The following is a 12789-nucleotide window of genomic DNA, read 5'->3' as shown; positions in this document are numbered from 1 at the left end:
TTTTTTTCATACCTCAAAAACCGTTGGAGTGCCGCCTGTCTTATTTGGGGCTGGGAGCCGGCGCAATAAGACCACCACCTATCTAGTACCTGAGGAAGGCACCACGGGCTATTTCCCTTTCAGCTAAGAGTGCCGGATAACATATACCTGCCTGTATATATATATATATATATATATATATATATATATATATATATATATATATATATAGTAATATATAGTATTGGTGGTGCAAATTCAGGCTATGGTAATAATTGTGTGAATTCACATTACCATTAAAAAACGGATTCTTTCAATTTTCTTCTAACTACCTCCAAATTGTGTGCCTAGGCTCTGTGGGTGCTGCAAGGCTCTTGCAGGGGTGCCACGAGTGGGTGGTCCAGGATCAAATTGAATTATTATTGGAATACAGATAGGCACAATTTACTAAATCTAATATTTTTATTATATTTTATTACAAATGTATCAATAAAAAATGCTTCTACACTGGAATGCCATTATTCAAGAACGTTTGTGAACCCCTGATATACACGGAAGTGATCACCAGTCTAGTTCCCGTTGTCACAGTTTGTCTCATCAGATGACTCAAGTGTTACTAATGCTGGCCACACATCAGAACAACTGTTGGATGGTTGGAGGAAAGTTGGTCTGATGTGTGGCCAGCAATATACACAGGTTACTCTACTTGTAATTATTTATATCACGGATTACGGATTTGCAGATTTATAATCAGAAAAATAATTTCAATGTCATGTAGGCAACAGATAACACAATTAGGAATGCACGGTCAATTTTAATATACGATGTATCCCCAGCAACACAATATCAACTTAGACTGATTTAAAATCTATAAAAATAATTCTTTAGTAAAGGAACCCCTAAGCATGAATCAGTATTCTACAATTATTATTATATTACTCAGGCCCCTAAGTGTTATGGACAGTTGAGTGCTAATTCTTCTCATGGTCATAAAACAATTATAATTCAATACAACACCAAAACTGGGGCTACAATGACCAGCGGCTCGCAGAGAATATTACAATAAGATAGAGGCAGAATATAGGTTTTCTGATCTTAAAAGTGTGTGTGATGGTGCGGACCCCGGAGTGAGGAAAAGTCTGAGATTTAATGGGCAAGAGGTCTTCTAAGCCCAGGGGAGGACTGAAAACTAGACGTGACAGACACTGCTATTAGCTAATGAAGCCTTAAGTGCACTCAAGATAATAAGATACATGAACTGCAAGTTAAATAGGGCAGCAGAGGAAATATTTCAACTCATCCTCCTTGGCTTTTTGACATTTAAGTGTTAAAGGCTGCAGCTTCATATATATAGATCATACATGTAAGCCAGGAGCCACCTTCTCATTGGTGGTTTGTGAAAATGACATTGACTATTCCCAGCTAGTTCCCTAAACACAGAGAACAGGCAATCTGTCCATACCGAAGGCTAACAGGACTGTAGGCTTTTCTGAAATTATGATTAGTTACTCAGAAGAAATGACCTGGTAGGTTACTTGAGCTGCCCACACATTGCCAGGAAATCTGATTGAGAGGATTATGATAGAAATTACAAACAAGGACAAACAATTTCCTTGCAGAAACGGTTTTAACGTGCCCATACACGGTGCGATAGGCCCCGTGCGGTTTGTACTATTATTTATGTATATATATGTGTGCGTGTGTCTGTCCGTGTCCTGGTTGTGAGACTGGGTATTCACTGGTGTGTCAATGCTGCTGTATCTAACACTGTTTTGATGCATAAGGGGTTATTCAGGCCAGATCGCATTGCTGAAAATTTGCAATCTGTGAGATAATCGTCTGACTGTACATGCGCATGGTTCGTACTATGCGCAAGACTTTCCTGCGATAAGATCCAGCTACTTTTTTTATCTTAGCACTGGCCATACGCATGTTGATTGACAGGAAGCTGGTGTTTGGGGGTGATAACCAACAGTTTTATGAGAGTGTCAGGGAAAACACAGAGGTGCCCAGGAGATTGAGGGTAACTCGTGTGACCTCAGCTCCGGCCTCGATCAACCTGCTTCTATCGCCATTGCTGAGTAAGTCCTGGCCTATGCACAGACTGCACACACTGCAAAAATATTTGTGTAGTGTCTATCCAGCTTTAATTCCAAACTAAAGTTTAAAAAGAAAGCTAGACAAAATCAGTGTGGTACCAAAGAATCCTAGTCTAAGTAGGGAAACAATCTCTAAATATTACCACTACTGGGGTACAATACAATAATGCCACAGGTCTCAGTCAGAAGCAGGTCTGGTACTCTACACCAGCTACTAGAAGCTGGGTTGACTGACATCTGCAGTTATAAATAAAACTGCTTATTTCCACCCTTCTGGTTGCACAATTCTATTTTCTTTTTTTAACATAATGTACTGTTCCATCCAACAGACCTGAATTGACTTTAAAATTATATAGTCTGATTTTCTGCATTTCAAAAGCTTTTACTTCTCAACAACAGACCAGGACAGGCAGCCGCCAGTATAACGACACCGGCATCCCAACAGACATCAGAAGGGTGGAGCCAGAACCTCAAAATGATCAGATTGCTGACACCGGAAAACAGACAGCATCCCAATTGGTGAGTATGTGGGGATCGGGAGCGTGCAGCAGGGATGGGGGCTTACGTTTAGGCACTAGTTTGGGGACTAAAGGTGTCAGGAAAAGGTTGTTTTCCTAAATGCTTTACTAGTTATATTATCTGTGGTTTGTGTGAAGATACAAGGTTCCTCAATCACTCAGACACCGAGCAGATGAAACCAAAATATGGTTTATTTTTATCACAGCACACGAAAGTAGATGAAGACAGGAAAAAGAGGCAAATGGTAGCATAAAAACATCCGGGTAGCAAAGTCCTTGTAGCATCACCGTCCAAAGCACAAACTATCACTTAATCCACACAGCAGTGATAGCATATAAGTCAACACGATACCTTGTGTAAATCCACACAACACAGACGCTCCACACCAGAGCTTGGTAGGATGCCCCCTTCCCGGGCAAACGATGTGTTCCACAAGGTCCAGTGGCAGAGTATCACCTCTAGCCAGGATTGCGACTAACATACTGAGCTGGCAGGTGTACAAGTCATTTTAAAAACTTCCAATTTCCCACGGTGATCGCATCATCTGTGGGGTTGCCCAAGTTCCTGATTGGTGGATTCAAGTCAGGTTTATCCCCCCTCCCAGGTACTGCTGCTGCCCATCTGCTTCTGCCCCCTGCTGGGGTCGGTTCCAGAAAGTCTGGAAGTGGCCAAGATATGCATAGCAGAGTCAACACAAGATACGAAACACAGTCTGATTACATTATGTGGTGGTCACCCCCTGTGGACAACCTTCCTGTTGATAGTAGGGGAATTTGATCACCCCCTGTGGTGATTGTCCTTCAGCTATCCCCCTCATGTAAACAGCAGGAACAATAATCGGCTGATTACATTATGGGCTGATCACCCCCTGTGAAGATTGTCCCTCAGCTTCCACCCTCCTGTGATAGCAGGAACAAAAGTATGGTAATTGGACATAACCTTTTGGTGACTTATTTCCTGGGTATTTCCTGGCAGACCATATTAGGGCAAGAGCGATCTGATCTGGAAATACACACAGATTTGGGGGATAGAAACATCTATGGAGAATAAGAGGGTACCGACGGACTAAAATAGTACATTAATTACTACACCTAATAAAATATAGTAATTACAGATTTACAGTGAATCTGATAACCTCACATTCCTTCCCCTACTATTGTAGTCCCGGTACCAAGCTGTTCAGGAACCAATAACAACCTGGAATAGCGGGATGCAGAGCCGAGAATCTGGGGTTTGGATATACCACCTGAGTCCCACAGGGTGACATCATACCAAACCCATCTTGTAAAAGGCGGCTGGTTTGCAGAACCAGCAAGGGCATGATTACAGTCTAAGTCATACATTGGAACTAACAAGGGCTGTAGCGATTCCTCTTCTTCGGATTCTGGGTACCCCCCCTCTGCAACATTGTAACCTACTAATACTTTTGCCTCGGGCACAATGGGGCAGGGACCACTTTCCACCTCCCCCTCTTGCCCAAGGAACAGGGGCCAAACAGCAGGCCAATATAGGGGCTCTGGCCCTGGCACTTCCACCACCCCGTCATGTCCTTCCTCCCCCAAACCCAAACTAGGGGCATGGCAAATTTCAGTCCAGCATTTGGTCTCAATGTCCAGGGCTGAGGAGGGACCCTCCATCACAAACAATTCCGCTGGTGGCTGCAGGACAGGCTGTGTCAGCTCTGTCCCCTTAAAAGCCAGATGCTCACCTGCAGCTACTTCTGCGCACACCTCCTTCTCCGCGATAGCCTCCTTCCCCAGCTGAGTATGCTGGGCAGCCCGAAACACGACGTCATCTGTGACTGGTGGGCTGGTGGCCTGGATGTTGTCGGATACTCCTCTAACCACGGCGATCTCTTCTTGGACGCAGTCCTCATAGATCCCCTGGCAGCAGGATAATAGCTCTGCATCTCCCACCTCAGCAAAAGGGAAGCAGTAGTGCAGCTCCTCCCGGGGTGCCTGGCTCAGAGGCCTCACTTCCTTCACGTTAGGGATAACCTCCCCCTGCAGAGAACACTGAGCAGCTTCCTCCCTAGGATGGGGGAGAATCAATTGCAAACGGTGCCTTTCATCACGCCCCCTGCGACACTGATCTTGCCATGCTGGGGTATCCAGGAGCCCCCGATCAATCGCCTCTTCCTCTGCCACCACGAAGCACTCCTCCAGACACTGCAATTGTTCCCACACACTCAACTGTGCACCGAAATGGAGGATCCATGCTCGATAATCAGCAAATGCATTTGTAGGATCTCCCTGATCGTGAAGGATCTGCTGAAGGATTTCCCCGCGAGTGCAGGATCGGATGGGTATACCTCGCAGCTGACCTTCTGCTATCAGCTCCTCCATACTCATTTCTTCAAGGGCAGTTAGGGGCCCCCCTGACAACGACCCTTCTCTTGCAGTAACAATTAATTCTGTGGCAGACCCCTCGGTTGTCTGCCCAGATTGCAGTAGCCCCCTTCTAGACCTTTCCTCTGGTTCTATCTGGGGCATCAATGTATTCTGGACTTGTCCTTCAGCCTCAGAATATTGTCCTCTTTGTAGCATCTGGGTAACTGTAGCAATCACTTCCTCTGTAAATTCTACAAACTCTGGCTCTCCCAGCAGATTCCAAGAGGTGGCCTCACCTTTACAGTGCAGAAATGCATCCCCCAGGTAACACAACTTGTCCTGTATGCTGGATACTCTCCACCCGCTGACCATCTGCTGAGCGTCTTCCCAGTACTTCCAGATATACTGCATTTTCCTGACAATAAATAACAGATCCGGCTTCCCAGCCTGCCGATACACTGAAGAACCTCCGTCCCTGAGCTCCTCCGCTCCAGGGGTCTTGAGGCATCGATTTTCTTTCCTTGGAAACATTTTCCCTTTCCACAGGAATGACACCTGCTCACTTGCTGAACATCACCTTATTGCATTTTCCGTTTCCTTACATATGGTCTGATCCTCTGTCCTCTGTGCTTTCTGTGCTCGATGGTTGGTGTCTGAATGATCCCACTGTCGCTGCCGCCAAATGTGAAGATACAAGGTTCCTCAATCACTCAGACACCGAGCAGATGAAACCAAAATATGGTTTATTTTTATCACAGCACACGAAAGTAGATGAAGACAGGAAAAAGAGGCAAATGGTAGCATAAAAACATCCGGGTAGCAAAGTCCTTGTAGCATCACCGTCCAAAGCACAAACTATCACTTAATCCACACAGCAGTGATAGCATATAAGTCCACACGATACCTTGTGTAAATCCACACAACACAGACGCTCCACACCAGAGCTTGGTAGGATGCCCCCTTCCCGGGCAAACGATGTGTTCCACAAGGTCCAGTGGCAGAGTATCACCTCTAGCCAGGATTGCGACTAACATACTGAGCTGGCAGGTGTACAAGTCATTTTAAAAACTTCCAATTTCCCACGGTGATCGCATCATCTGTGGGGTTGCCCAAGTTCCTGATTGGTGGATTCAAGTCAGGTTTATCCCCCCTCCCAGGTACTGCTGCTGCCCATCTGCTTCTGCCCCCTGCTGGGGTCGGTTCCAGAAAGTCTGGAAGTGGCCAAGATATGCATAGCAGAGTCAACACAAGATACGAAACACAGTCTGATTACATTATGTGGTGGTCACCCCCTGTGGACAACCTTCCTGTTGATAGTAGGGGAATTTGATCACCCCCTGTGGTGACTGTCCTTCAGCTATCCCCCTCATGTAAACAGCAGGAACAATAATCGGCTGATTACATTATGGGCTGATCACCCCCTGTGAAGATTGTCCCTCAGCTTCCACCCTCCTGTGATAGCAGGAACAAAAGTATGGTAATTGGACATAACCTTTTGGTGACTTATTTCCTGGGTATTTCCTGGCAGACCATATTAGGGCAAGAGCGATCTGATCTGGAAATACACACAGATTTGGGGGATAGAAACATCTATGGAGAATGAGAGGGTACCGACGGACTAAAATAGTACATTAATTACTACACCTAATAAAATATAGTAATTACAGATTTACAGTGAATCTGATAACCTCACAGTTTGCACCTACGGAACGGTATTAAATGTGTGACCTGCACACTAGTACCTGCTAGTACCTTCACTCCATTTACACTTTCCCATTCAAGATATAAAAATAATAAAAATATATCCTACAGTAGTTCTATAACTAGCAGCTTTATTTACCACAAACACTGTATGGAGGCTACACAGAGGGCAGTATTTAATGCTCCGGCGAGCACAGCACAGCGTTCTTCATTTTTCGGTCGCCATGCATTCTCCATTTTTTGTACCCCTTGTCATGCCTCCTGCTCACCCTATTCAACGTGTCAGCTGCTCGCCACCTCTGATGGCGAGCATTGACCAATGCAGCGTACGAGGAGTTAATGGCTCCATTTTGTAGGCAGTGTTCAAATATTGCAGAGATATGCAGAAAATGCAATTTAGCCTAAAAAAAAGGATTCCAAAGCAGCTAAATGTTTGAAAAGCTGTGAATCTCCTCAAAGTCCAAACGAAGGAGTGAGGAAGAAGAGGTGAATTATGGGTAATAACTGAGTAAACTCATGAATTGAAGTGTCTTAGATTGACCACACAAAAAAAAATAGATGACCAAGAACCGAACAGGGCAAAACTCTGTTTATTTTTGGTGAACCGGGAGCGTTGAATAGGGCGAGGAACATTTTTGGTGAGAGGACTGGCCTTCTTGCCAAAAAAATAAATGCTATCCTCGCCAGAAAAAAAAAGCAAAATGGGAGCATTGAATACTGCCCAATGTCTGTATATAAAATCTTCTCAATCTGTCTATTAGTACAGTTGCTACAAGAATGTTAGCTAGTGACAAACCATTTCCTGACCACACACACACACCTCTCTCTCTCTCTCTCTCTCTAACAGTACAGCACCACAATGCTGTTTACCATTCAGTCGCCAGACTAACTTCCAGCTGTCACCCACTGTTGGACAAAATGTCTTTAATTTTAGCACAGCTTTATCCTTTCTTGGGTTGTTTTTCCCAATTAAGTATTTGGGTTAGAAGATGTTGTCACAAGACAAGCAATGTAAGCATGAGTTGTGCAATTATCATGCTTGAATTCCCTCCAAGTGTCAGGAATAATTTGTGATTTCTTAGAATGGTTTAGAGAATCAGCACAACAGTGTTTCCTGTATAAAGAAGAAGTAAAAAAAGGGTTTTGTTTTTAAAGTGATTTGAGGAAGTTTAGAGATTAAGTATTTCTCCCATAGACCCATCAAACCAGGTAGCTGATTAGGAGGTAATGACCTGGTAGCCCTAGAGTTGAAGTTTACATATGACTGATGAGTACCAGCTTGCTAGTCCCACACTTCCTTCTGTCCCCAGGTAACTTACATTCCACTTTGTAGTTTGTAGAAGAGTAATGGTGCCCACACACGCACCGATCCTGGCGGTGCGATGCTATGCGATGGTGTGCGCGCTCCCGCGGCACCTCATCGCACAGTACAAAAAGTATGTGCTGCACATACTTTTTGTACTAGCTTTTTATCGCATCGCCTCGCATTCACATCGCATGCACATCGCATGCACAAGGCATACGATGCCATGCTATGTGTGCTAGTTAAGCACAGAACGCACACTGGGATCGATGCGTCTGTGGGCACCTTAACTCTTTGAATCAGAGTATAATGGCATGCCTAGGCCAAAGGATTCTTATTAAAAACTTTTAAATTGTGTTTATACGTAATCCTCAGGTCCAGTCATGTGGTTGGGGACAGAATTTGCTTCTATGTGTTCATATATTTTACAATGGGAATCATAGCACTGGTTTTACCAATCACAATAACCATAAAAACTTTGAAGTAATGCTGGAGCAGCTCAGGGCACCTCTGCTTTTGACACCCAGTTTGGGAACCACTGGTGTATGTTATAAAAAAAACGTCATCATTTGATATTAAGCATTGGGAAAACATTTTACTGCACCCTTATTCTTTCCCTGCCACTGCCAGTCTATACACGATGCAGGGGCAGTATGAATGGTGTAATGGTTAGCATTACTGCCTCACAGTGCTGAGGTCATGGGTTCAATTCCCACCATGGCCCTAACTGTGTGGGTACTCCGGTTTCCTCCCACAATCCAAAAATATACCGGTAGGTTAATTGGCTCCAAACAAAAATGAACCCTAGAATGTCTGTGTGCGTGTATATGTGTGTTAGGGAATATAGATTGTAAGCTCCACTGGGGCAGGGACTGATGTGAATGTTCAAATATTCTCTGTAAAGCGCTGCGGAATATGTATGCAAATGTAATGTACCCCCAAACCGGTATTGGGCAACAGGTGGTTCCTGTGGCTATGCAAAAAAAGGGGTAGTGTGTCCAGGTTTGGGGCGCTAATGTTTACACTATAACTGCAGCACAGTTCCTGTGGCATCCGTAGCCCAGGAAGTTTTTCACCAGCTCTCTGACTTATATAACAAAGCACAAAGGACCAGATGCACTAAGCTTCAAAAGTGATAAACAACCAACCAATCAATCAGCTCCTGCCTGACATTTTTCAAACCAAGCCTGTGACATGGCAGGTAGGAGCTGATTGGCTGGCTGTTTATTACTCTCCATTTTATTACTGTTGAAGCTGAGTGCATATGGCCCAGAATGAGAACGAACATGATTGGAGAAACTTGGGAGATTCCTATGAACAAAGCAGCCCAGTTATGAAGCGGAACGGGAGATGGAATGTAGCGCAGCCTGCACTACGTCACCTCCCCACCTCCCATCTTCCTCAGCAAGAGATCATTTAAATCATTAAATCATTTAAATCAAGTAAAAAAAAAAAAGAGGCCAGATTGCGTGAATTGAGGGGAAATTGTGGAGTAAACACAGATCTGTGGGTATGATGGACCTTTGCAGTCTGAGTAGCAATTTGAAACATTGGGGCAGATGTATTAAGCCTGGCAAAGAGATAAAGTGGAGAAAAAGTGGAAAGAGATAATGCACCAGCCAATCAGCAGTGTTTGAAATATGACAGTTGGAAGTTGATTGGCTGTGCGTTATCTCTTTCCACTTTTTCTCCACTTTATCTCCAGTTTATCTCTTCACCAAGCTTAATACAGTACATCTGCCCCATTATCTGGCAAGTAGAGGTCATTTGTGGAAAGTACTTTGGCTCAGAGAGGCAAATAAGGGCACTTAGGACAAGTGATTGGGAAGTATGGAGGTCATCACTGACATACATGAATTATTGCTGATACATATCTGTACCCTGTGCTTATTGGCTTGCATGTCCTTAAATGACCTTATTTTACTAGTTTGCGCATGCTTCACTATAATGTTTATAGTGTGTTATATAGCTTGAACCTTTATATCAGCAGACAGAAATCGTTAGTTTTGTATCACACTGGAAAATTTCTGATCCAAATATAATTGTGTGTAGACAGCACCAACAGAAACGTGGAAAACAAATGGTCACGTACTGGCCATTAAATTAATTTCTGATGAATGGTGAAAGCCCCTCTAAATCTGTCTACAGCAAGTCTGCATCTGTTTCCTTCACACAAAAAAAAAAGTACATAAACAGGTTGTGAAACCATACAAAATGTCAAATATCTATATTCTTTCCATAGAGAATAGTGCTCATGACTCACAAATATAAATAGAAGCTAGGAGAGGAAGTTCCAGTAATGTATGGGTTATAGTATACTCTAGCTCCAGTCCAGTGGGACCCAAGCTCTGTGATGCTATTACACTCTATTAAGGAAGACATGTCCTTTTTCTGGTGAAAACAAGTGTTTTTTGTACTAAAGCCTCTAAAAAGCCTCTAAAAGCTTCAAAAGTGTTAAAATGGAGAGTGATAAACAACCAATCAGCTCCTGCCTGACATTTTTCAGACACAGTCGGTGACAAATTAGGATCTGATTGACTGGCTGTTTATCACTCTCCATTTTATCACTTTTGAAGCTTAGGGGGTAATTCAGGTAAAAGTTGCGAAATTTGCAGCTTTGTGGGTCCCCTGCACGCCATCTTACCCGCACGCATGAGAATGGATGTTTAGCATAAAGATCCATTGACAGCCTTGTGTGCAGGGGCAAAATCATTCAATGGTCGATTTTTACAGCACTTGCAGATCTAAGACACCTCTCTTAAGTCTAAGATCTATGGGTGCCTGTACCTGGAGCAGCTGACCTCCGCTGACAGCTGACAGCCCCCGCCCCACGTCATAGGCGAATTTCCATTGAAACATTGCAAAACATTGATCCTCTGTGTGAAAGTGCAGGGAAGCGATTAGATCAGAACCACCCCCTTAGGCCATCTGGCCCTATGTCTATTATTTCTCTATGTCATCTATTGTGTGACCGTGCACCGGGATTGAATCGGGATCAAATGCGGCTGAAAACCGTTTCATTTCTATTTGAGTTCTATTTGATTTTGCTTATATACGCAAAATCGAATAGAAAAGTAGACCAAATCAAACCATGTGTACACCACATTAGCTAGTTTGCGGGAGTACGTATGACAGTTCTATAGCAGTATGGAGGATACTGCAATTCAGGCAGAGCACTGGAGGGTCCCACACAAATTCTGCCCCTGGGAGGTCTGTCTCTAACTGTCATCACAGTAGCCCAGGGCTGGTGCTACCACTGGGAAGCTTTTGGAGCAAGGCACCCCCCCCCCCAGGTGAGCGACGTCTGCACATATCCCCCACCACCTCCTTTGGACCGGGTTGGAGGCGGCCGCATCCACACACAAACACCCCCCCAAGGAGCCAAGTGAGTGGCGGCCGTAGCTACATCCACCCCCTACCAGCATTTGTAAAACACCACATAAATGCATACCATCATATGTCAGTGTGTATTTAAAAGCTATTTTCTGAGCAGTACTAAGAGCCAGATGTATCAAGCTTCAAAAAGTGATTAAATGGAGATTGATAAACAGACAACCAATCAGCTCCTACCTGTCATTCTACAGGCTGGGCTTGAAAAACGACAGATAGGAGCTGATTGGCTGGTTATTTATCACTCTTCATTTTATCACTATTTGAAGCTTGATACATCTGGCCATAAGAATCATTATAATTGGTTTGTGTGAGAGGACTATGGGGGCGATTCTCCATCACAGAAATGCGGTAAAAACCCCGTTATCTGTGTTTTTACCGCATTTCTGTATGCTGTACTGTGCCTCCGCAGTGGCAGCGCTGCGGTGGGAATCGGCAGCAAAAGCTGGCGATTCCCTGCAGAAGCCTATGGGCTTCTTACTGCAGCGCTGTTTGAGGGATCCGTCACGGATCCCTCCCAGCATGCCCTGCGGCCGGAGCGTCACTCTGCGCGTGCGCAGATGGACTCCCGGGTCACAAACCCGGAAGTCCAGTGGCGGCACCGCATCGCAAGGGACAGCTCTTATCGCAAGAGCTGTCCCTTGCGTTAATAACAGCATATGTTACATCATATGCCGTTATTAATAATGCGATGCACGGCGAAGGGGGGCTGCGGATGTTACAACATCCCGCCCTATACCTGTTGTGTTCTCCTGATCTACATATAGCAGCTAACACTTAAACTCATTCCTTGGCTGCCATATATTGAAGCAAAGCTTCCACAATCAACGTTCTGCCCACTTTCCAGCTACCCTGATCCAAAGTAAGCAGTTCAAGGGATCCTGCCGGAATAACCAGAAAAGAAGTGGGAGGTGCCTGTGCAATAAGCCCATTCTTATATAATAGTACTTTGACAGCAGCATATGAACAGTGATTCCTATTACATATAGGTGAAAAGGAGTTGTGATAAAACATCATCTGATGGAAGCGGTCGATAGGTCAACAATAATCAGGTCGACAGTCAATAGGTTGACCATTATTGGCCGACAGTCAACAGGTCGACACATGAAAAGGGTCGACATCTGTTAAGTTGACATGGTGAAATGGTCGACACAAGCAACAGCTTGACATGGGAAGTCGATGTGGAAAAGGAAGTTTTTTTTATCCATTACTATCCAAGTGGGCAAGGAGTGAGGGGCCGCGGTAAACTTATATTGTGTCCATGTTGACTTATTTCGATATAGACACAAAAAAAACCATAGAAACGCATGTTGAACTTCATGTCAACCTTTTTCATGTGTCAACATTTTGACTGTCGAACAATAGGGACCCATACCCCACCTGAGAAAAACCAAGTACAGCATGTAACCAAGCATTTCCTGAAGTGTGGTAGGAAAGCCTCCCAATGGCATAGTGATTATGGCCCTTA

At 44.4% G+C, this 12789-nt stretch overlaps 1 protein-coding gene across 2 annotated transcripts in view; it reads right to left on the bottom strand.

Moving 5' to 3' along the window:
• Positions 1-12789, bottom strand: part of SH3PXD2B (SH3 and PX domains 2B) — a 126525-nt gene that overhangs the window by 27723 nt on the left and 86013 nt on the right. The gene's annotated exons all lie outside the window — the stretch shown is intronic.

This window comes from Crinia signifera, chromosome 4 (assembly GCF_055691185.1).
Source record: "Crinia signifera chromosome 4, ASM5569118v1, whole genome shotgun sequence".
In the NCBI taxonomy this organism is placed as follows: Eukaryota; Metazoa; Chordata; class Amphibia; order Anura; family Myobatrachidae; genus Crinia; species Crinia signifera.
Note: the sequence above shows the minus strand (reverse complement) of the source record. Positions and strands in the feature narration are given on the sequence as shown.